The sequence below is a fragment of the Heliangelus exortis genome, chromosome 2 (genome assembly GCF_036169615.1).
Source record: "Heliangelus exortis chromosome 2, bHelExo1.hap1, whole genome shotgun sequence".
NCBI classification, from domain to species: domain Eukaryota; kingdom Metazoa; phylum Chordata; class Aves; order Apodiformes; family Trochilidae; genus Heliangelus; species Heliangelus exortis.
The window spans coordinates 30,011,386-30,034,099 of NC_092423.1; positions in this window are offsets into that span (position 1 = coordinate 30,011,386).

Sequence of the window (22,714 nt, forward strand, 5' to 3'; positions counted from 1 at the left end):
AAACTGCTAAGGAAAGGACACACTTGAAATAATACCCTACTCATAGTTATTTCATGCTCTAGCTAAATGTAAGTATACCAGAGCAGAGCATCTTGCAGAACTGGCACTTCTGAAAATGGGTTGCATGAATGTGGTAAGCAGAGTGCTGCTTAGGGAATGAGAAATACATGGGATGCCAGAGAAAAGCAGATTTCAGAAATATAACAACTAGTTTGGTTAGCAGGGGAAGACTGAACAAGGCCCCTTCCAGAAAGATGTTGGGATTCTGAGACAGCTCAAAACATCATGCTGTGTGTCTGCCTAGTGAACCTATGGAGTTTATAAAAAATCTGCTTTGGACATTACTGGGGCCTTGACCTTGAGTTTGTGTTTCCATTAGTGCCCTGCCCGATGAATGCATTGAGATGATTGAAAGAGGAAGGGATGGAGAAAAGGCAAACTAAAAAGCCTTGTCGTCTCTTCCCCAGCATTATTATTTATGATACTGTGTGAGTAGGAAGGAGCAACAGCCAGGGAATGTGAAGCTGCTTCGTTAGGTGTACAGTGAAATCTCTTTAAGGAACTTATAAGAGAAAAAATTGTAACCTGTTTCCTTGCAAAAATTAAGAGAACAGCACACCCCTGAGCATGATGACCTTATCCCTACCGGACTTCTCCAGCTCCACCTCCTTCCCTGGTCTGGGTTGTTTTCCAGGAAGCTTTCCTCTGTGCATAGGGCTGTGCCTTTGAAGGTCCCATGTCCATCTTTCCCTCGTTTCCATCTCTACCACTCTGGCATCAGCAAGAGCCCCAGTTCAGCACAGTGTGTGCTACTGAGCCAGGTTATTCTTCTCACAAGGTGGCCAAAGGAGATGTATTATCCTCTGAGGACTGAGTGGTCCATCCTGGGCAGAGGTTGTGCAAAAGAGAGCAGTCATTTAAAGTGCTAAACCCCAGGTCTTTTCATTGAGAGCAATGCCTAGCTAGATAGTCCAGTCTCTGAAAATCAGGAGCCATTGAGGCTTTCCAGGCTGGGCATCCAGAAAATGAGACCTCTGGCTGCCAGTCACTGACGTGCCTGGCCCAGCCTCCAGGTCTGTTTCTCAGCACTGGCTGCTTTCTGTTGAGCCACAGGACATGGAAAATCAGGAAGGGTCCCTACAGGGGCTGTAGCTGGGTCCCCCTTTCTGTAAATTGCTGAGCAGATGGAAATGCTTTGTTTTATCTGTTTAATTCTGACAGGTCCTCCCCTTCTCCCTGGCATCCTGTCTGCAGCCAGCTGCAGCTGGGAAGCCTTCCTGTGGCATCCAGGCAGGAGTCACTTGGGGCAGTGGCTCTTGGCCCTGTACCAGGCTGGGATTGAGGTGATCCCCACAGAGTCACCACAGAGCTGAAGGCACAGGGATGTCACCTCCAAGGTAGATAGTAAAATAAAGATACTCCTTAAATTTGGTCCCTACTTCTGATAGGAAAGGGTCAGTGGGCAGACTGTCACCTCAGGTTTTTATTGGACTCACTCTGGGACTTAGCCACAGTGTTGGTACCTGACGTCTGTGGCAGGTGTGTGTTGAAAACTTCTTTATGTGCCCACAATCAATCATTTGGTGAGCCAACTTCTCATTTACATGCTATGTGTTTGACTTTTTTCTCATTGTTAATTAAAAAAAAAAATAAAATAGTGTCCCTCAGAACACATCTGCATTACTGCAAACCCCAGTTTCTACGGCATCGCTGTAGCACTGCACCATCAGTACGAGTTTAGTCACAAACAGGTATACAGATTAACAAAAAGGATGTTCATTTATCTACAAGAAAAAAACCCAAAACAACTTCTTTGAACTAATTACTGCTGACTACAGTAAAGCTCACTGTTTTCATGTAAAATACATTGAACTTGGACATTCCCTCTCTGCACCGATGCGCTGTTGCGCATGTAGGCAAAGATCTGTGGTAACGCTGCATGTAAAGGGTGTCTGCTTTCATCCTTGGGGGTGGTGGTGGAAATGGCAGCTCTGGATTTCAGTCAGTGCAATCTTTTTTGTTGTTGTCAAGATTTCCTTCACTAATGCAGGAACAAGTCAGACCTCAACACGCCGAGCAGGAACCAAGTTGTGCCACACCATGCAAGGGCTGTCTTTGGTGTGCTTTCTACCACTTTTCTGGCTGGAAGCTCTCTCTGTCTTTGGGACTACGAGGCTGTGAAATAGGTCGCCAAAAGATGTTGCCCTTACGTTGAATGCTTTAAAAAGTGGAGCTCTGCCTTTCTTCTGAACCTCCTTTCTCTCTCACTGCCGAGGCATCCAGTTCAGCAGTGTCATTAGACCATGAGTTTGCCATTAAAGAGCTTACCAAACTCTCATGACTCATGGAGTGTTTTCTCTGTGAGCAAAATCAAACGAACAGGGATTTCAAGGGGCTAAAGTATAACTGCATTGTGTGCAGTAAAGGGAACTAGAGGTTTTACTGTAGAGTAAGTCCTGCTTTGCAGGACGGGGCCCAGAAATGCCAGGTGATTCTGTTTGGTGCAGTCTGAGGCAGTGGATTTGCTGTCAAATGGGAATTGGTGGTAATATCTGTGGATGAGCCAGTATTTCAGACCTCCCGGGTCATCTTCTGTTTGGTACACATTTGGAAGACATCTGTCCTAACTGAGAGACATGTAACTATGCTGAAATGAAAAGTGATGATTCTGTAAAACTCACTTGTCTCTGTTCTTTAAAAACTGCACTTCTAATTGTCACTTTGGTAGTGACTGATGTAGTTGAAGGAACACTTGTCTGTTGTTACATTTTGTTGTGAGACTAGTCTGTGGGTTGAAGCACATCTTCCAGCCCATGAAAGGGCAAGTGCTTTAATTTAGCACTTCACCTTGTATTTCTGGCACTTCCCATGGCACAAGCACTCGGTAGGAAGGAGTGTGCCAACTAAGTACCCAGTGGTGTGTCCAGAAACCTCAGTACTGGACCTAGAACCATTCCTCTGGGTAGTGGAGTGCCTGCCAGGACTGACTCCCTCACGTTGGTGCATGGTGGTGGCAACACAAGTCCCACCATCTCTTGAGAGACTTCTCTATGGTGGAAGTTTCTGTGACAATTAGGTTCTGGCTGCAGATACAGACACTTCTGCAGCAGAGATGATGGTTCCAGCATGTGTTTGACAACTTGGAGCCTGCTGCCTGCTCAGGTCTGATGGATGGACTTCTTCCTCTGTCAGAAGGTCAAGTGAACTTGGACAGTTTAGATACAGCAGTTCTCTGCTAATATGGAGCTCAGTCCAGGGACAACAACCTTCTGGTGGGGAGCTTGCACACAAGGTGGTGGCTGCAGGTGGGGACACTCATCCATCTGCATAGCTTTTACCCCAGCCTGGCTCTGTCCACACTTCAGCTCTCCAGAGTTACATCATGCCTTCTCCAAGTGAGAAAACCAGGAAATTCCAGGGTTATGACAAGTTTTGGCTTTGTATCAAGGAGAACAGATCTATTAGAGGTGTGCAGTTTGTGGTGCCTCTGTAAGCTCCTGCTTTGCCTCCCACCACAGCTGTCTTCAAGTAGAGTCAGTGGGAAGTTCAGAGTTATGCCCCCCCCCCAGCAGCTCCATGTGCTCTTTGAGGAAGCACATCAAATTTTATGCTTTCTTCCCACAAATCTTTGTGTTCCATTGTTTCTGTGACAAGCTTCTTGCTTCCACCACTTGTTTAGTTAGTTAGGAAATACCATAAAAAGCACATTTAACTTCATTTTCAGTGCCTAGGTATATGCATTCACGTTTTTCACTGAGTAGTGCTGTAGTAGTGCTGACACCAAGGCAAGGTTTTTATACCTTTTGTTAGAAAAATTGATACAGAAGGGATTGAAAACCACAACATCTCAAGCTCCCAAGTGCTTTTCCATGCTGAAATAAAAGCAATGATTATATAGAGCAGTCTGATAGCAGGTAATATCTCTCCACAACCTTACACTTCTCTTAAGGTGTTGCTGCTATAACAGTAGGATGGAAGGGATAGTGTTGGAGTCACATTTTTATTTACAGCTTCTAGTTTTGCTAAAGGTGCTCAGGTGTTATATCCAGGACAGGGCTCCTTAGGAGCATCAAGGGCTGTGGAATGTGATGAGCTCTGAACCCTTTACGGTTTTGGGTTTGTAGCAGTCCCCTAGAGGTCAGCAGAACCTAAATTTTGAAGCAACTCCATCACCACAAGGGTGATAAAATCAAGTTTGCTACTGGCCTGCACGACCATGCTTTTCCTCTTTTGCAGCTTCAGCTGTTGCTGGAGAAGGGGTCAGGCTGGGAAAAAAAGGAATCAGGGCACGGGATTAAAAGCCCTGCTTTGGAGACAGAGGGACTGAGAAAGACAGATTGCCATGGAGAAAGACCTGGAGAGGAGGGGGCAGAAGCATCCTGAAGGTGGGTGCTGGCATTGTCAAAGCTGTGCAGGGCAGCAGGAGCTGGTGCCTACACCTCTTGGCCCCAGTGTGTGTGTGTGTGTGCATCCATGCTCCAGTGGACATAGCTGCTGGTCATACTGGTCTGCTCACAGCCTTGAGCTGCCTCCCCAGTTTTGTGCTGGTGTCAGCCATGCTGCAGCCACTGACCAGATGTCACATCTCTGCGTGCCCAGGTCCTTGCAATTCCGGCTACCTTGCACGGGCACTCATTTTATCTGTCACCTCTGCCCAGGACTGGGAAGTGGAGCTATTTTTTCCTTGCACCTTCTCAGCTTTTGGGGTTGGAGTGGCCATGGGGCTGTTCAGCCTGGATAAGATAAGGCTCTGGGGAGACTTTATATCAGCCTTCCAGTACCTGCAGGAGCCTGCAGGAAAGCTGGAAAGGGACTTTCGTGTAATGATTGGACTGGGGGGGCGGACACACGACAACACACTTTCAAATTGAAAGAGGGGAGTTTTAGATTAGATATTGGGAAGAAATTCTTTCCTGTGAGGGTGGTGAGACACCAGAACAGGCTGCCCAGACAAATTATGGATGCCCCCTCTCTGGGTAAGAGGCCAAGTTGGATGGGGCTTTGTGCAAGCTGATCTGGCAAAAGGTGTCCCTGCCCATGCAGGGTGGTTGGACCTAGATGATCTTTAAAGTCTGTTCCAATCCTAACCCCTCTATGATTTTATGTAAGGAAATGAAGCTGTGCCACATTCAGATGACTTGTGGCTGACAAGCCAGTTGCAGGCAGCTGCTCCACGTCCAGCCAGCTTTCCACAGTACCGGGAGAGGGACAAGAGTTTAGCAGGAGGCACAGGCATAGGATAAAGGGTGCTAAGGAAATGGCTCTGCATTTTTCTCTGCATCCTTAAAGACAGTACACTCAGTTCCACCAAAAGCATTTGATGAGAACTGAGACTTTCAGGTTTCATTCAGCAGGACACATTGTACTGGAAAAGCAGCGATTCACACAGGAAAACAGTGCCAGATTTTATCCCATCACACTTTTCCTTTTGGTTAATAGAAGCTGAGAAGTTTTCACATTGTCTCTTCTTCAAGTTTGGGTTTTGGTTTTGGTGGGTTTTTTTTTTGGGGGGGGGGTGTGTGTGATGCTGCTTTTGTATCGTGTTTTTGTATCGTGTTTTAATTAATTTACTTCTCGTTCGCTGTATTTCTTTTTGTTTCAGCAAAACTTTTATCAGGGAAGGTTTTGAACTGCCTGTGAGTCATGTCACAGCAATGGGGAGTGGCAGCTCAGAGCTGTGGGAGCCCAGCATGCTGAGTTTGTGCTCTGCTGGCATCTCATGGCAAAGGCTGCTGGTGGGTCACCCAGCTATCCAGGGGCTTCCAGGCTGCAGTGCCAAGGGTGGCCAAACACAATATCTTGTCACATCTCTCCTCCATGTGCTGCTGGCTGCAGAAAGTGTATGCCTTAACCTTGATGAGTCCAGCTCTGCTTTTGAGCCTGCTTGAGCCTTTAGTATAGCAGACCACAACAAAATTATTTATGCAAAGGATAAATTGCGAAGCACGGACCTGTGGACCCCTTCTCACCTCCATGAAATGTCTGAACTTGAGGGCAAGAAAGGTTAATGGATGCCAAAAGCCATGGGATGGAGATGTAAAGTGGAATGATGAAGGGCCTGTTGACACCCCTCAAACTGTATTTCAAGACTTCTTTCCCTCTAATCCCACCCAACACATGGGTGTGTGTTTTTCTAACTCTTTGAGCTAGGAGGAAACATCTTTCTGTGAGGCACAACAACTAAATTACTTTAGGCTTTTTCAGTGTGCAGTTTCTTTGTCCTGTTTCCCCAAACAGAGAGGGAGGGCACTACCTGCAGAACAGTAATGTTATTACTATATTACTAGCTGGGATGCATCAGCACTCCCTGATCCCTCCCAAGCACCCATGAGCAGTTAATGAAATTACTGTGCCCATGCAGGGTCCCTTGGAAAAGATAGATGGCAGCCCAGCAGCAGATTGGCAAAGGTGTGCACCACCAGTCCTGGGAACCTGCTTTCATACATCAGCACACAGAAGAGCTCATGAGGGAAATTAGGGATAGATTTTAACACACTTGGGGTCTTCAAGAAAGGTGCCAGAGGCGGTGGAGATAGTTATTCAAAACTGAGGCAGGGGGAATGGGTTGTGGGTTTTCTTGGAGGAAAAAATAGCCGTCTTTGCTACAGAGGAAACCAATCAGGAACAACAGCTTGTTGATTTTCTTGCTTCACGGGAGGGATGCTGGCTCAGTCAGCTCTGGAGAAACAGCAGCATCCACCTCATGCCACCAGACTGCAGCTCAAGGCAAAAGAAAAGAACCCAGGAGGAGATACCTGGGAGGTCAGAGAAACCTACCTCAAAGTGGGCTGTGGATCAGGAGCTGGCAGCATACCCAGGAAAAGGAAAGGGAAAGGTTAAAAGGACATGGGAAAGGATTGAGACCAGGAAAAGGGCATCATAGCAAGGGACTGGTGGAGATGATCAGTTTGATCTGTCATGAGTCAGGAAAACACCTTGTGAGAGTTGAGTGAATCCTGGCTCGGCCAGAGCAAGCAACAGAAATGGATGTGGAGACACAGCAGCATCTGATGGAAAACCCCCGGGGAAATATGGCCATAGCAAGTGCCTGTGAGAAGTAATCACTGCAGCTCTTCCTCCTCACCACCCGTCACTGAGGTGCTCTGTGCATGGTCCTTCAGCAGCACTACTGTGGGCTCTGGGAAGCTGCAGCCCACTCCTGGCACCCTTCCTTGCCACTCAGCTTCTTCTGCCTTTGTAAAAAGAGTACAGGCAAGACCAAACATCCTTGTGACTAAGCACCTGCCTGCTGCCATCATTATCCACACCCAGCCAGCACACTGAACAGAAAGGGTGATTTGCTGCTGTGTGAGGCAGTTTTGTCCCTTTGTAGCTAAAGTCCCCCGTACCCTTGGCACAGCTCTTCGCCGCGTCATTTGCACGGTTCATGAACTTGTACATGTTATCACATGGTGCATTCTTCACCTACTGTTCTTTCAGAACAATAGAAATCCTGGTTACCTTCCTAATAAAATTTCTTTCCTCCCACTTGCCCTGTGGCAGCGTTGTTTATACAGTGTATGGCAAGCCTTGCCCACAGACCCAGCCTGCATGTCCCTGTGCTTACACGGGGCAAGGACTGAGATTTTATGGGACCTGACCTGGCCTGACATGTGCTGTTGTCTTGGACATTTGGACAATCAAACAAATTACACAGAAAACATTAATAGTGGGTTTTTTACCACTACCACTGAAACTGGTGCATCCGATGGGCAGCTCAGGTGATCTTGCAGGTCCCTGAACCTCTGTTCTCTTTTGCCTTGGCAATTGATGTTCATCAGAGTACAGCTTCCAGTCACCTACCCCTTCATTTCTCAAAATGCATGCACCACTCTTATCTGGCAGCAGGACTTAAATGGTGCCATTCTGCAATCCCAATAGCCCATAAAATGGTTTGTTAGCCATGGTAACAGAGGAGAAGGGCTTCCAAGGAGAAAAGGAAGACTGCTGATATCACCAATGTCCCTGTTAGCTATGCTGGCATATGAGCTTTTTGTATTAAAGGAAACATGAGAACTCCTAAAAAATTTCAATTAGCCTTGATGTCTTTGTAGAAACACAGAATCACTCCTCTTCAGTGAATTTGAGAGCTGACTTTCACTCAGCTCCTGCTCTTTTTGTGCATCTAACCAACTATGTGGCAGCTACATAGAGAATTCCTAAAGACATTCTGGAGAAGCCTTTTCCTTTTGGATTTTGGTCTTTTGGATTTTCTGGGTTGTGGAGTCCCTTGTCACGCTGCCCTGGTACATATACATGACTGCTGTGGAGAACAGATGACAGGAATGCACCTTGGATGACCTGGCCCTGATCCAGGAGGACTGGACCAGCTGCCTCAGAGCCTGGGCAAATGCTTGGATGAGAAGCCATCTGCTGACCAAACCCTGGGGAAGCAGCAGCTGGGAGGCAGAAGTCACCTGCAGCTCCATGAGTTGGTGTCACTGTGTGGAGGTGGCACAGGCACACACTGTGCCAAGGCAAGCATCCCAGTGTGACTCCACATCCTCCAGCTCACCTGCTCCCTTCTACCCCAGTGTAGGAAGTTTTCTCCCCATCCCTACCCTAATTTCTCACCCCTGGCCTCTGGCCAGGGTTTGGTGCTCCTGGTGCCTCTAGTACCACTATCTACAGAACTGTGTTGTGGAATGAACAAGGTTAAAAACCAGCAAGGGTAACCATGTTTCTCATTTCTTCTGAAGTGCTGTTTTAAACCTCAGTCATGTTAGAAGCTCATTTGTAGTTACTTCAGCTCAGGGAGCAGAGGATGACAGCACAAGAGAACACGGATGGGGGAAGGATGTGTGGGAACATCTTTGGTTGGCTTTTTGTTGGCAAAGCAATTTCCCTCCATCTCAGCCTGGATAGAAGTTCTCTCTGCTCTTCCCAGACTGTCACCACTTTGCTGTCGAATTCCTGCATTGCTTGAAGGAATTGCCTTTCCCTTTGGGGAGTAAATGGTTCATGCAGTTTGGCTTTTATTCTATCACAGCATATGTGGCACTATCATTAACATTAACGGGAATGACACATCCATCCAGCAGAGAATAATCTGTTTAATGGCTAAACAGGAAAGATGTGTAGGTTAAATTGTAGGCATATAGTCAGCTTCATGATGTAGTTTTCCCTTTGATGGAATTGAGACTCATTTCAAAACAGGAAATTAATCTTCCCTCTTTTTATTTATGGGTGCCATAAATAAAAAACCTGCCCCTTGACAGCCCATGGAGCTCTGCTCTGTAAGTGATGTATTTATAGGAGCAGGCATGCCATAGATGGGTTAGTGTGACATCAACTTCTGGCTTTGTTGGACTGATGGCTTCTGAGTTGACAGATAGCTCAGGACATTTGTCTCAGCTCACACACTGTGCAAACTCATGGACAGCTTTTTCAGACTGAACTTAAATATTTGAAGTTTCCCCACTGGAAAGCAGGAGAGCAAAGTGATTTGAAAGAAGGGCAAAAAAATTAAGGTGGACAATAGGTGCTTGATTTGTAGGGGTAGAAGTTATCACCAAATATTTAGCTATTCTTAGGAAGAGTAGTCTGGGTGCATTTTATCAGAAAATCTGTATCAGTTGCACTTGAGCCCATCCTAGTCTTTCAGTAATTAAATTTGTGAAGAGAAATTTGCATAAATAAGAGCAGAAGTTTTTTGGTTTTCATTTTAATAAATTGTATGGAATTACAGATAGAGAGAATGGGAACTAGAGAAAAGAGTCTCCGGGGATCCCGCAGTAGTGAGGCTGGGAACTATCATTTGGACTTCTGCTTTCTCTGTCCTGCTTGCAGCTCCTCAGCAGATGTAGTGCAGTTGCAGTTCTTGACTATTCCGAGTCCGTATGCCACTGTGCTGCCAAAACAGATTTTGAAAAGCCTGTGTAGCAGGCAGCCCCTGCGTGCACATCTGCTGCAGCAATAGCAGCATTAGCAGACAGGAGCACCTGGCCCCTCAATTCAGGAAGGATATCGAGGTCCTGGAGCAGGTCTAAAGGAGGGCAACCAGGCTGGTGAAGGGACTTCAGAACAGATCCTATGAGGAGAGGCTGAGGGAGCTGGGGGTGTTCAGCCTGGAGAAGAGGAGGCTCAGAGGAGACCTCATCACTCTCTACAACTCCCTGAAAGGAGGGTGTAGCCAGGGGGGGGTTGGTCTCTTTTCCCAGGCAACTCTCAGCAAGACAAGAGGGCACGGTCTCAAGTTGTGCCAGGGGAGGTTTAGGTTGGACATTAGAAAGAATTTCTTTACTGAGAGGGTGATCAAGCATTGGAATGGGCTGCCCCGGGAAGTGGTGGATTCTCCATCCCTGGAGATATTTAAAAAGAGACTGGATGTGGCACTCAGTGCCATGGGCTGGTAACTGCAATGGTAGTGGATCAAGGGTTGGACTTGATGATCTCAGAGGTCCCTTCCAACCCAGCCAATTCTATGATTCTATGACAGCCTGCACGTTTTTGGAGGCATTCTGTCTCAGGCAGGGGCATCACTCTGTGTTTGGTCATTCATTTCTCTCCAGCCCTGCTCTCTCAGTTGTACCAGTGAGAATCTTCATCAGGGGCCACACTAAGCAGGACTGGGGATGCGATTTGTGTTAAAAACAACCTCCCACACAGATGAGGTTATCTCTAGCCCAGGTTCTCTCTCCAGGCTGGTTCACCTTTTGGCCCCAAATTAGGAGCTAATGGAACAAAAAGGGGAATGTTTCTACAGGGTGATGAATAGCAAAGGAAGAGGCCACTGCTGAAAGAAATGCAAGTCAAATAACTGCTTAAGATGATGGTGTGTGACTTCTCCTCTATGTGCTTCACTGGTGTTTATGGATGAGGATGGTCTGTCCAAGTTACAGCTACCCCTGAAGTGCTAGTAGAGGTTACACATGTACAACAAGTGTTCAAGTACTTGAATTCACAACTGTGCTAACTAATGAATATTAAGATACGACAAGTGCAAGAATAGAATTGATGCTTCTTGTGGCTGTCTCAAGGTCACAAAAAGACCTACAGAAAACAGGACAAAGAGTGTTTCCCTCCCTACAAATTCTCACATCGACATCCATGTTATTCCCACTGGGTAAGCTCTTCTCCCTCAGCTGACCTCTGAGCAGCTCTCAGCTGCTAAAAAATTAATATATCAGGCCAGATGTATGGGGCCTATGCCTTGGTTACAATAACTCCCTCAGCCCCAGCAGCTCCCCTGGAGTCTGGGGACAAGTCTGAGGTGGAAGGCAACAGGACTCAGATTCCCTGACACCTGCCTCCTACACCTGGAAACCTGGGGGGGAGGGGGCTCAGGAGTGTCCCCAAGAGAAGCAGCTCAGCTCAGATTAACTGGAAAGGCACCAGGCTCATTCTGAAGCACAGGCAAACCACAAGCCAAACGAATATAATCCTTGATACTTTGTTTAAACTACTTTTTTCCCCATATAAGCAGTGCATGATACAGTTGTATATGCTACAGCTGGGTAATTAACAGCTTGCTGATTATGTCTTGGATGGTAATAAATACATTGTGTCCCTTCTTCTCCTCTTCCCATCCCAAATAAGGAGGGACTGTGAGTTCTTTCAAGGCTGCCACAAGCTCCTAACATGAGCTATCTCCAGCATAGGTTATGCCAGAAGGAGACAAAAACCCCACCATGACTGGTCCTGTCTCTGGCCCCTTGCCTCCATCTGTCTTTGCCACTTGTGACCTTCCATGAAGAAAAGAGCTGCAGCATAACTTCTTTCCTCTTTCCCCAAATCCCAGCTGCTCTTTGGAAATCAAAGAGGGCAGCTGGAGGCAGGGTGGTCCCCTTCATCCTTCCCTCAGCTGCTGGAGCTGCAGCACTTCACCCTGCAGGGGCAAAGCTCATGAGCTGCTGCAGTGTGGAGCCAGAGGGACAGAGAAACCAGTGCTCTGCAACAATTTGTATTATTGTACAACCTGGTTTCTTCAGTGTCTTCCTGAATGCATCAATCACCATCTCTTTTTTCACCACTTTTGAAATCAGATATTTCTGCTGGAAAGCACTTCCCAGCCCAGCAGCAGGACAAGAAAACTCACCCACACCCACAATGCAGAGATTCATTAGGACTTCAAATCATGAGTGGTAGCTGTTGTTAACACAAGTGACAAGCAGCACTCATGACAAAACCTTAGCATGGGGACAAAATCAAGCTGAGAACATAAATATTCTGCTGCTTAAAGCATATTAGCCTGACACAGACACATCTGGCTTCTGCAGCTGCCTCATATGATTTGAAGACATGAGAAGGGAAGATCCAACGAAGGAACAGTGAGGCTTTGGGTGGTGGAGACACTGGATGCAAGAGAGCTTCACAGGTACTGCTTGTTGTTCCTAGAGGGAAGAGAAGAAGCTCTTGGGCACTTTGCAGATGCAAGGGATCATACGTTATTTTTTGCTTCTCACCAAGTCAGCTGCTGTATTAAAAATGGTTATGGGCACAATCAGTGATGGACACAGCCACAACATGGGGAGGAGACACCATGCAGTAGTACATCTGCTCCCCTGGCACACAGCCCAGTGTGTTAACCAGCAGTTTTGGGGGAGAGGAAGGGAGAAAGAGCTGCAGCCTCTGGAACGTCCTCCATTCCGGTACTGAGTGTTTCTTGGATCAAATCTTCCCAAATCTTTCCCATCTTGGGTAATTTTATGCATCCCTATGCCTCACACTCTTGACTCAAGACCTATGATTAAATAGTTTCCTGAATAGGGGCAATGTCTAACATATCTTTATAGGCTTTTTGTCCCAGTCTCTTGGCTGGGACCCATAAAAGAGTGGAGTACAAGATGCTCAAGGAAGCATGTGGGGGGACGCAGGTACCAGGCTTGCCATCCTGTGCAGGTGTGCTGAGAGGCAACCAAGCTGTGCTGTGAGGTCTGTCTGGGAGCTTCCCTGAGGGTGCCCTGTGGTTGTCAGCCAGGGCAGCAGGACTTCTTCTTCAGTCACAACCTTTCTTTGCCACAAGGAAGCAGATTCCCACTGTGCTGCCTCACCCAGCTTGCCCCACAAGCTGCTGGAGACTGCAGCAAGGGGAATCCCAAAGGCTGAATTTTGGATCAGAAACCTCCTGACCCTTCTACCAGCCCCTTGCTAGAGGTGTGCAAGGTCTTACACATGCTGGCAGTCCCCAGGGGGTGTTAACTGTAGGATGGATTCGGGGGGTCTTTCAGTATGAGTGCTACGGAAACTATTTCTTTGTCTGGATTTATCTGCTGCCGTGGAAGGGTACTGATCTCTGCCTGGGAGCCCTGTGTTCAGCCACTGTGTCAATATTTAATCATGGTAATTAGTAACAGGCTGGGTGGCTCAGGAGTTCACAGCTCAGCATTTACCTTTTTCACTTCACTCGTCTTTTGGGCATGTAAAGGATATGTGTAAGGGAGATGGAAGCAAAGACTTGCTTAAGTGTAGCTGCCCTGGTTTTTTGGTAAATGATTTATTTGTAGTCTTTCACAAATGTGTCTTGATTTTGCTCTGGTGGCACATGATGCTGATTCCAGGTCAAAACAAATTACTTTTGTAAAAACAAAACGCATGGGCAGCTGCCCTTTCTACCAGTGTTTTAAAGTTCTGAAATATCATGGTTTGGTGGCAGTGCCAAGAGCAGCCTCTTTCCTCTAAAAGCTGCAGTAAGTCAAGACCATGTATTCCTCACAAACCCCATCCCTGCACTGCAGCAGAGCAGAACATGCATCCAGTTATGCCAGTCAATGCCCTGGACCTCTCCCAAAGGCATCAGCTGCCAGGAGTGGGTCCTCTCTGTTTTAAGGTGAAAGGCTCAGCCAGCAGACTGGGGCTAAGTGCATCAGAAATCTTTAAGAACTTTTTTTTCAGGGAGTTATAAATTAAGTTTTCCTTGGGGACATAGCAAATCAGATCCAAGTCCACCAAGTGGTCTTCCAACATGGCAGAAGGACTCTCACTTGTGGTGTACATGAGCTATAGCTCCAGGATATATCAATTCTTTGGCACTGAAAGTTCAAGTTAGTAGGTACAGTAAAATGAAAGCCAAATGCAAAGAGTTGTAAAGGGAACAGGTGTGAAACTGGTAAGTAAAACCTAAGTTCGATAAATGTTCCTGGGACTCTTTTTTCCTGCAATCAACAAAGTGCAGAGGTGGATGCTAAAGGTCTGTAAAGTCATAAATGATGTGGAGGTAGAGAACTGGGAAACAGGTTTTCACTTTCTTCTCCAATACAGGAAATAAAGACCATTAAATAAAACCAGCAGGAGGTTATTTCCATTAAGTGAAAGGTGTTTCTTCACCCCAAATGTACTCAAGTGGTGGCATATGTTACTTAACACAGGAGGATGAGTGTGCACAATGTTTGCCTAACTAGACACGTTTTTAGAACAGATTTACAGGAGGACCATAAATAGCTATAGTGGCCCCTATGCTCTTTTTTAGCCTCTTTTTTACTGCTATAGGGGAAGCTGCTTGCTGCCACAGAACAGGAGCTGCATTGAGTTCTGAACTCGAGAGACCTGTCACCCAGAGAAGCAAAATTTGCTGTTCATACAAGAAATGAGTGATGGAATCACCACATAAATCCCCACTACATACTAAAGCCTCAGTTGTGAGCAATTACTGAACAGTAGAAGAGAGTTACAGGGTCAGTGTCCCCTCCTCATCCATCCTCACCCTGTCCCATATCTCCAGCAGGGACCTGGTCACACCTTATCAGGTGTCCAGGATATGTGAGTATTTGATAGGGCATAAAGGTTTGAACTGGGGACACCACTCACCAGGCTCAGCCCTCCCCAGCAATATAGATCAGTGAGCAAAGTACTCCATAACGGTGATCCAAGACAGATGGCAAACTGGGGTCCTGATTTTTTTAGGGTGCAAACACTGCAAAGTATTGAAAATACAGTGTGATCGACGTTTCTCCTGCCCCTGCCTGAAGGTGCTGGCCCATGGGACCACATACTAGGGGAAAATCTATGGCACTGTGGTATAGCAAAGGGAACAGCAGGGCAGGGACTATCCACCAGGGCCCGGTGCAAAGGGGACCAGCTACTTGGCTCTCTCTCCTCATATATCTGTATTGAGCTGTCTTCTCTGTGACACCTGGTGACATCCACCTACCCCCATAGCACTGGCCTGCCCACTGTCTCACACCTTGAAGAAGATACTCAAGATATCATCATCACCTGTCACTAATGCCTGTGTGCATGTTAGTCTGTGTGCATTAACTACAGCCATGTAAGTGGCTATTTACCTATGTACCTATGTATGTATTTTTATATAGATATAATTAGTTCTTTGGGGTCTGTTGTTTACTAAGGAGATGAGGAGTTGGAAAGGGCCTTTTTTTTTTTTTTTCTTTCCCAGAGGAGACAATTAGGTAGTCTGCTTATTTTAATAAGGGCTGTATCCTGCTCTGACAGTGATAAAATCTGCCACGACAGCCAAGCGGTGCAGCGGGCGAGTGTTTGGCTTAATCATTTTCTGACAGGACATGGTCTCTGTGGGACATTCATAAATAATTAACCCTGCTGGGGGGGTGGGAGCCAGATCATTGCTGCAGGCCCTCAATGAAACAGACAACAAAACCCCAACCAAACCCCAAATCTTTTTTAATTAGTGGTGTGAAGCTTCCTGCTGAACCAGGCTCAGAACGGAGCATCTTGTTCGTGCTGCAGAGGACAAGGGGATGGCATTAGCATCCCGGGGGGCTCACCATGACGTGGAGAGGGAAGGGGAAATATCTGGAGTCCTGATGAGTGTAGATGGCAGGAGGTGAGAGAATAGGGAGCTTCACTGGGAGTGTGACAGCTGCAAAGCTCCTCGTCCCTTTCCCTCCCGACAGCAGTGCCTCCTGGAGCTTTTGTTTCTCTGCAGCCAGGATGACAGCCCTGTTCCTTTTTGCTCTGGGGTGTGCCTTTCTTTCAGGAGTGGATGCTGTGCACATGGGATGCAGGATAGTCAGAGCCTGCCAAACAATAGGGCATTAAGGGAAAAAAAAAGGTGGCTTTCTTCAAACCCAGACTTTCTCATTTCTAAGTGATCTATCTGGCTTGCAATGAGAGCAGCTTAACTGACTGGACTGTTCCTCATTGCATGAAGGGGGGAGAAAATAGTCAGGAAATATACCCTGTGTTCCTAATGATTAGTGGAAAAAAAGCTGCCCTCTCAATAAAAATGGAAATCAGTAACAATGGAGCAATAATGCTTAGAGCTTTCCGGGTCCTGCTTTCTCATCCCCATCCTGCCAGCCTTCCCTGCCCCGGCATCCTTCCTGCTCACCACCCCTGTGCTGGTGCTGTCATCACATTGCTGTGACCTCTCTGGGTTCAGCCCTGTGCCTCCCAACTTAGTGCTGTGTCAGTGAGAGGTAGAGTTGCCTGCATGCAGCAATAGTCACAGCCCAGCAGAGACAGGTGAGTCAGGGCTGACAACCCCTTATGGCATGTGTTCACTTCTGAACCCAGCTCCAGCATGGCAAAAAAGCATCTATCAGGGACTCCCTGTGAGTGTCTGAGTGAGCCAAGGTCCCAGTTTAGTGTGACATCGTGCAGCCTTCATCACCTCGTGGACCTGTTAAGGTTGCAAACACTGGAGTAGCTGCTTTGGTTTTGACTTGAACAAATTGTGAAAGCTCCAGGTTGGGCTGGGATGCAAGAGGGTGGTGTGGAAACTGGCTGCAACTCTGACAAGAGCTCCTACAGGCAGCCTGAAGCCACTTGCATTCCCATGTCCTTTCCCTGCTTTTCACGCAGTTCTCTAAAAGCATCCTCCTCTTGCCTGTTCCCACGCCTGCCTATGATCTGAAGGATAACTGCACAAAGCATTTTACATTTGTAGCTCTTGGTCTTTCCACCACTGCAGAAAAACCTAGGGGTGGTGGGTCCCAACTTAAACCACAGATGATACCAAGCTGTGGTGAAAAATGGGAGACATGATTCACATGGGTAAGTGAGCATCACACACTACACACTCTGATCAACACAGAGATCTATTTAAAATAAAATAATAAATAAAAATAAAATATAATTTTATTAAAACTTAGCATCTAGCAGCATTAAAAAAAAAAAAAAAAAACAAGCCAAAAAAAAGTAGTGAATGGGGAAAGTGATGACCCAGGAGGGGAGGGGTGTCTAGATAACACCACCAGTGAGAAAAGATTGTACAGATGGACAGTGCTCAGTGAGACAAAAAAGGAAAACAGAAGACTGAGAAGAACAAGGGCTGCATCCTTTAAACATGCTTCTCCTGATGTGCAGGGAATAGTCTTTACACCACAGGCAGGACAAGGAGAAGTGAACTTAAACTGAAGCAAAGTGTCCAAGGAGTCTTAGGTTAGAAAATTAAGTTTCCTAACTCTAAGTGAGCCACTGGAGAAGATTGCCTGGGGTGCTCTCTGTCACTGAAGGTTTCTAAGAGTAAATTAGGAAAATGCCTGTCAAAAATGGTTTACATCTAACTGATTCTGTCTAGGAGCAGAAGAATAGACTAGATGGCTACTGAAGGCCTGGGGTGCTTTCAGATGTGCTAATGTTCTAAACAGTTCATAAGAGCTAGGTATTTATTTTTAATACCTCACACACCTGGCATGTTTGGCATGATCTGAATCCTGGCTTGGCTATAAAGGGAAACATCACTTTCAGTCACCTAGCAATGTCCTAAGCAAATAATCTGTATTAAAAATGACATTCATAGCACATATTTTCAAGAGTAGCATATTTGTCAGGTTGCCAGCCAGCCAGCTTCAGGACATGGAGCACACGAAATACCTGGTTCACACATTTATGAAACCTATCTCCCCATATCTTCCTTAAGTTAGCAAAGATCTGTGATTAATGGCAATAGATGCCCTTGACTGGGCTTCACCAGGGTTGGGACCAGGGTTGGTGCAGGTAAGCTGTCAAGTCAGAGGGGTCAGGAACTCCCAGCACAGGCTGGAACAAGCACCAGGGACACTCTGCTCTGGGGATTTCCAGTTACTTCCCAGTAGAGCATGAGCCAGCCTGGATTGGCTTACTGTACTCACCAGAAACACACAGGTCCCTATAAAACAACACGCTACAATCCACCTCTAACCTGACACCTGTGGAAAAATGGAGAACAAAAAGAGACTGGCTTTCTGATTATGGAGCATACCACAAGCTGAGATGGTGTGCCCAGCTGTGTGTGACAGTGGAGCCCCCTTACAGAGTGGTTTTGCAGCAGTTGTCAACAGGTTCTTGATTTAATCTGCAAGAAAACCCCAACAGGTTTCTATTAACCCCTGTGGTTCTGGACTTGGAGTGTCTGCAGAAGAAAACCTTGTCACTACAGAGGTTCTCCTCCTGCCCTCTTTTTTAACACACATCCTTCCTAGATCTTAATAACTCCCACATCAACATTGCTTCTCCAGACTGTTTTGACTCCAGCACCATCTGCAAGGTACAGAAAGGATGGTAGGGATCTGGGGCAATGTCACCCAGGCTCAGGGCACAGGCATGGGCAGAGACAGCAGGCTGTGCATTGGATGCAGGTAAAACCCATTAAAACTCCTGTTGTGTCCATTGTTTTTACTTATCTGCCAAAAAGAAAAGCCAAAAAACAAACAAACAAACAAACAAAAAAACCAAAAAACCAACCAAAAAAAACCAACCAAAAAAAAAACCCAACAAAACAGCTCTGAACAATCTGTGGCCTAAGTGCTTTGTTGTATCAGGTACACCAGGGAGTCCCACCTGCTGTGGATAGATAAGTCCATGCCCTTGCAGGAGAGTCAAGTCTGGAGTGTGGCCATGAGGCAAGGTGGTTCTGGCCAGAAAGACCAGTGTTACAGTCCATATGCCTCGTATCCTATTCTGCCTGCTGCCAGCTGAAGACTAAGAGTCACTCCTGTGGACAAAAGCATAGGAGAAGGTAAAAAACCAAAGCAGGTGGTTTGCTGCAGACTATGACTTCTTGGAAAAGGGTTTCAAAGACAGACCTGTAGGGTCAGTGTACCTAAGCCAGATGGGTTACTGAGATACACAGAAGAGTTGGCCAGGCCTCTTTTTCTCCTCAGCAGCAGTTTTGGATATCCATCTGGCAGACTGAAGCACAGAATGGCTGGTCTATGATCTGCCTCTTTCCAGTCACAGCTCCTGGAGTCCCATCAGGGAGCTGTAAGAGAAATACACACATGCAAGGCACTGCAAAGCCAGACATCTGATTGCAAGGACAGCCTGCTCCCACTGTGTGCATGGGTCCTGCAGGAATGTGGAGCAGAAAAGCACCCACAATTGCAGGGGAAATTATCTCCTATGTTGGTGGCACAAAATGAAGAAAACCATATCTAAGCTCTGCCATAACCATGAAGTTCAACTAGGACAAGTGCAAGGTCCTGGGCTCTTGGGCAGGGTCAATCCCAAGAACATTTGGGTGGAGAATGGATTGAGAACAGCCCTGAGGAAAAGGACTTCAGGGTGATGGCTGATGAAAAACTCAAAGTGAGCCAGCCATGAGATCTTGCAGCCCAGAAAGCAAACCATGTCCTGGGCTGCATCAAAGGAGGCACAGCCAGCAAGTCAAGGGAGGTGATTCTCCCCCTCTGCTCTCATGAAATCCCACCTGGAGCACTGTATCCAGTTTTGGAGTCCCCAAAGCAAGAAGGAGCTGGAGCTGTTGGAGTGACTCCAGAGGAGGCACGAAGGTGATCAGAGGGCTGGAGCACCTCTCCTATGAAGGCAGGCTGAGAGAGCTGGGGTTGTTCAGCCCGGAGAATAAAAGGCTCTGCGGACACCTTTTAGCAGCATCCCAGTACCTGAAGGGGCTACAGGGAAGCTGGGGAGGGAATTCTCATATGGGAATGTAGTGTTAGGATGAGGGGTAGTGGTTTCACTAAAGGGTAGATTTAGGTTAGATATTACAAATAAATTCTTCACTACGAGGGTGGTGAGATACTGGAAGAGGTTGCCCAGGGAAGTTGTGGCTGCCCCCTCCCTTTAAATGCCCTATGGCAGGGGGCTGGAACAGGATGGTCTTGAAGGTTCCCTCCAATACAAACCATTCAATGATTCTAAGTATCCTTTAGTTGGGAGTGCCCTGGTGGGACAGGTCGGTGATTCTGTGGTAACCCAATTTAAGTATGAAAACATGCAGACCAAGTATGAAAATTAATACACAATTCAGAGCCTCCACTACTGGTCTGGGGCTCACTTTTGACGTGCTTGTACCTTAAGAAACAATTAACTTTGGAAATTACCCTAGTGCACCAAGAAAGGCAACATTTTCTGTTTGACAGAGATTTCAGGCTATTTCATTTCCTTTACACTGTTTCAAAGTGTTCCATGTTTCATCTGCTATTATTGTGGTTTCCCACAAAACAGTAGCCAACCTTGAAGTTGCTGGGTCTTAGAATTTAGGGAGGGTATGGATGTTCTAATTAGCAGAAGCAAAACTGGATGAAATAAGATGCATAGACATTTATATGTCTGCTTTTAGGTTGCAGAGCTCTCCTTTTTCCTAGGAGAACAGTTTCCTTGTGAAGTTGTTTTTTTTTTTCTTTTGGAACTGCCTTGCACTCTGGAAAACAGCTTGCTGGCAATTCACAGTGAGTTGCTTTCACACGATGATGTCTGGTTAGAAAACGAGAGGTAAAACTTCACCAAATGCTTTGTTCCCACTCACACGGAGCTGCTCTCTTGCTGAAAGCTTTAGCTTGGTCTCAGTTCCCACATCTGCTTATCAATAAGCTATGGAGATTTTGGAAGTTGCCAGATGAGTGCAGAAATAAGGTTAAGAGCAAACATTCAGTAAAGGAAAGGAGACAAAAGCATTAGTTACCTGCCAGAAAGGAAAATTACTGAGGGTGTGTCTGTTTGATCCAGCTCAGCACCAGGCCACGTTGCACCATGGAGGTGCAGTGTCTGCCCTGGAATTTAAGGCTGGCTCACTGGTTTGTTGTGTAAAGGATGGAAATAATAGAAAAGGCTGGCATAACCTTACAGCCCTTCTGCTGCTGGGAGTCCCAGCTGCTGCTGCACAGAACGAACTGCCCTGTCTTGATGATGGCACGCTGGGATGAGCTCCTCTGCCTTGGTCACTCTATGCTGGGATGGGCCTCTCCAAGGTCACCAGTGCTCTTACAAGGTGGTGGCCCTGGTACAGGTTCAGCAGTCACTGGCAGAACTTGAGTCCAGCATGTGGACTTAGCTTTGAGGAGTCCCGTGGACAATCTGCTCTGATGCCCTTAACTCATTTTTTAAAAATTATTGTTCCTGAATATATGCACGTAATATTTCCAGTGGATAAGACAAAGCAAGATACATACATTTATGTCCATTGAATAAACATACATTGATTAACTACGTATTGATTATGTGTACATTGGTTATGCTACTGATGAGATACACTGTGATTTAGCAGCAAAGGCATCCCTGCTGTAGAGACAGACTCCTGGGCAATCATGGCACTGCACATCACTGGCTGTGAGCACTCACAGGTTGCTCAGCACACAGCAAACGTGCAGCCTGCTCTTCATACAATAACTGTACTCCACGTGCATTTCTGGGTCCCACAGCAACACACAGAGCTAAGCAAGTGGTCAATTGTCCATTGTCCATCTGAAACCAAATAAAGTCAAGGAAAAATAAAAGCACACCACTCGTAAAGCTCCACACACTCAAGGGCATTGGGATTAGGCATCTCTGCTGCACCAAAAGGGCCTTCTATGCCATTTCATGTAGATGTGGAACTGCACCCCAGTGAACTGCTAACTTGTCCTTGAGGAGTTAGATGAATGAGATTCCAATAGTAGAGCTAATGTTCATTGGAAGTGTTGCTTTTCCTTCTCTCTCTGCATTATTAGAATGTCTTTCACAAAGCTTTATTGCCAGTGGCAATGAAGAACTAAGAGGCAAAATTTTCTATCCAAGACTGAGTAGTTAAAAATAAGAACTACTCTGGATACTGGAAAATCAAATAGAAGACACCGGGGCAGGAGGACTAATTTAAAAAAAAAAAAAAAAAGTCTGCTTTGCAGTGAAAATCCTTGAGATGAGATAAAAGCTGAAGTCCATGCTTGAATAATAAGGGTTTTGGTCCATGTCTATTACAAAGCCTTGATTTTGGTTGTTTGATGAAGTTAGTTATGTGATTAGAAAAATCCAATTTAAAGGCACATTGCCTACAGTCACTCTGTTGGAGAAGTCTGTATTGCTGTCATAAATAACTACTAATTTTTTTTTTTTTTAATAAGAAAGTGAAAACACAAAACCCAAACACCTTTGGGTAATCACTTTATTCATACAGCTCTCAGAATTAGTAGCATGTCTAAGCTTCTCTCTCTGCTGTGTCCACTCCCTGCATGCCTTGTTTGGTCTCCCATCCATCATCAAGAGTGGAAGTATAATTTAAGAAATAATTGGAAGACTTGATTGTAAAACAGCAGCAAAATATAGAAGCTGAGTAGATAGAAGCCAGGGACAGGGATGCATTTTCATAAGCTATTTTAAACGTTTTATTTGAAACCTGGCTATTTCCAGTTTTAGAGTGGCTGCTTCAGTAGGTGTGAATTAGACACAACATTCTGAGGGCAAATGCAATGTTTTATTTAGAAATGGCAGATCAGGAGTGAGACTGGGCCGCTGACACTGACATACCTCAAGCTATTAAGCACAGTGCTCGATTCATTTAACTTTAGACGTTACAATATAAATGTCTTTATCTGAGCTTGTGGTTTGAACTTCCTTTGTAGTCATTGGGAAGAGCGTGAGTCATCTCACCCCAATGCAG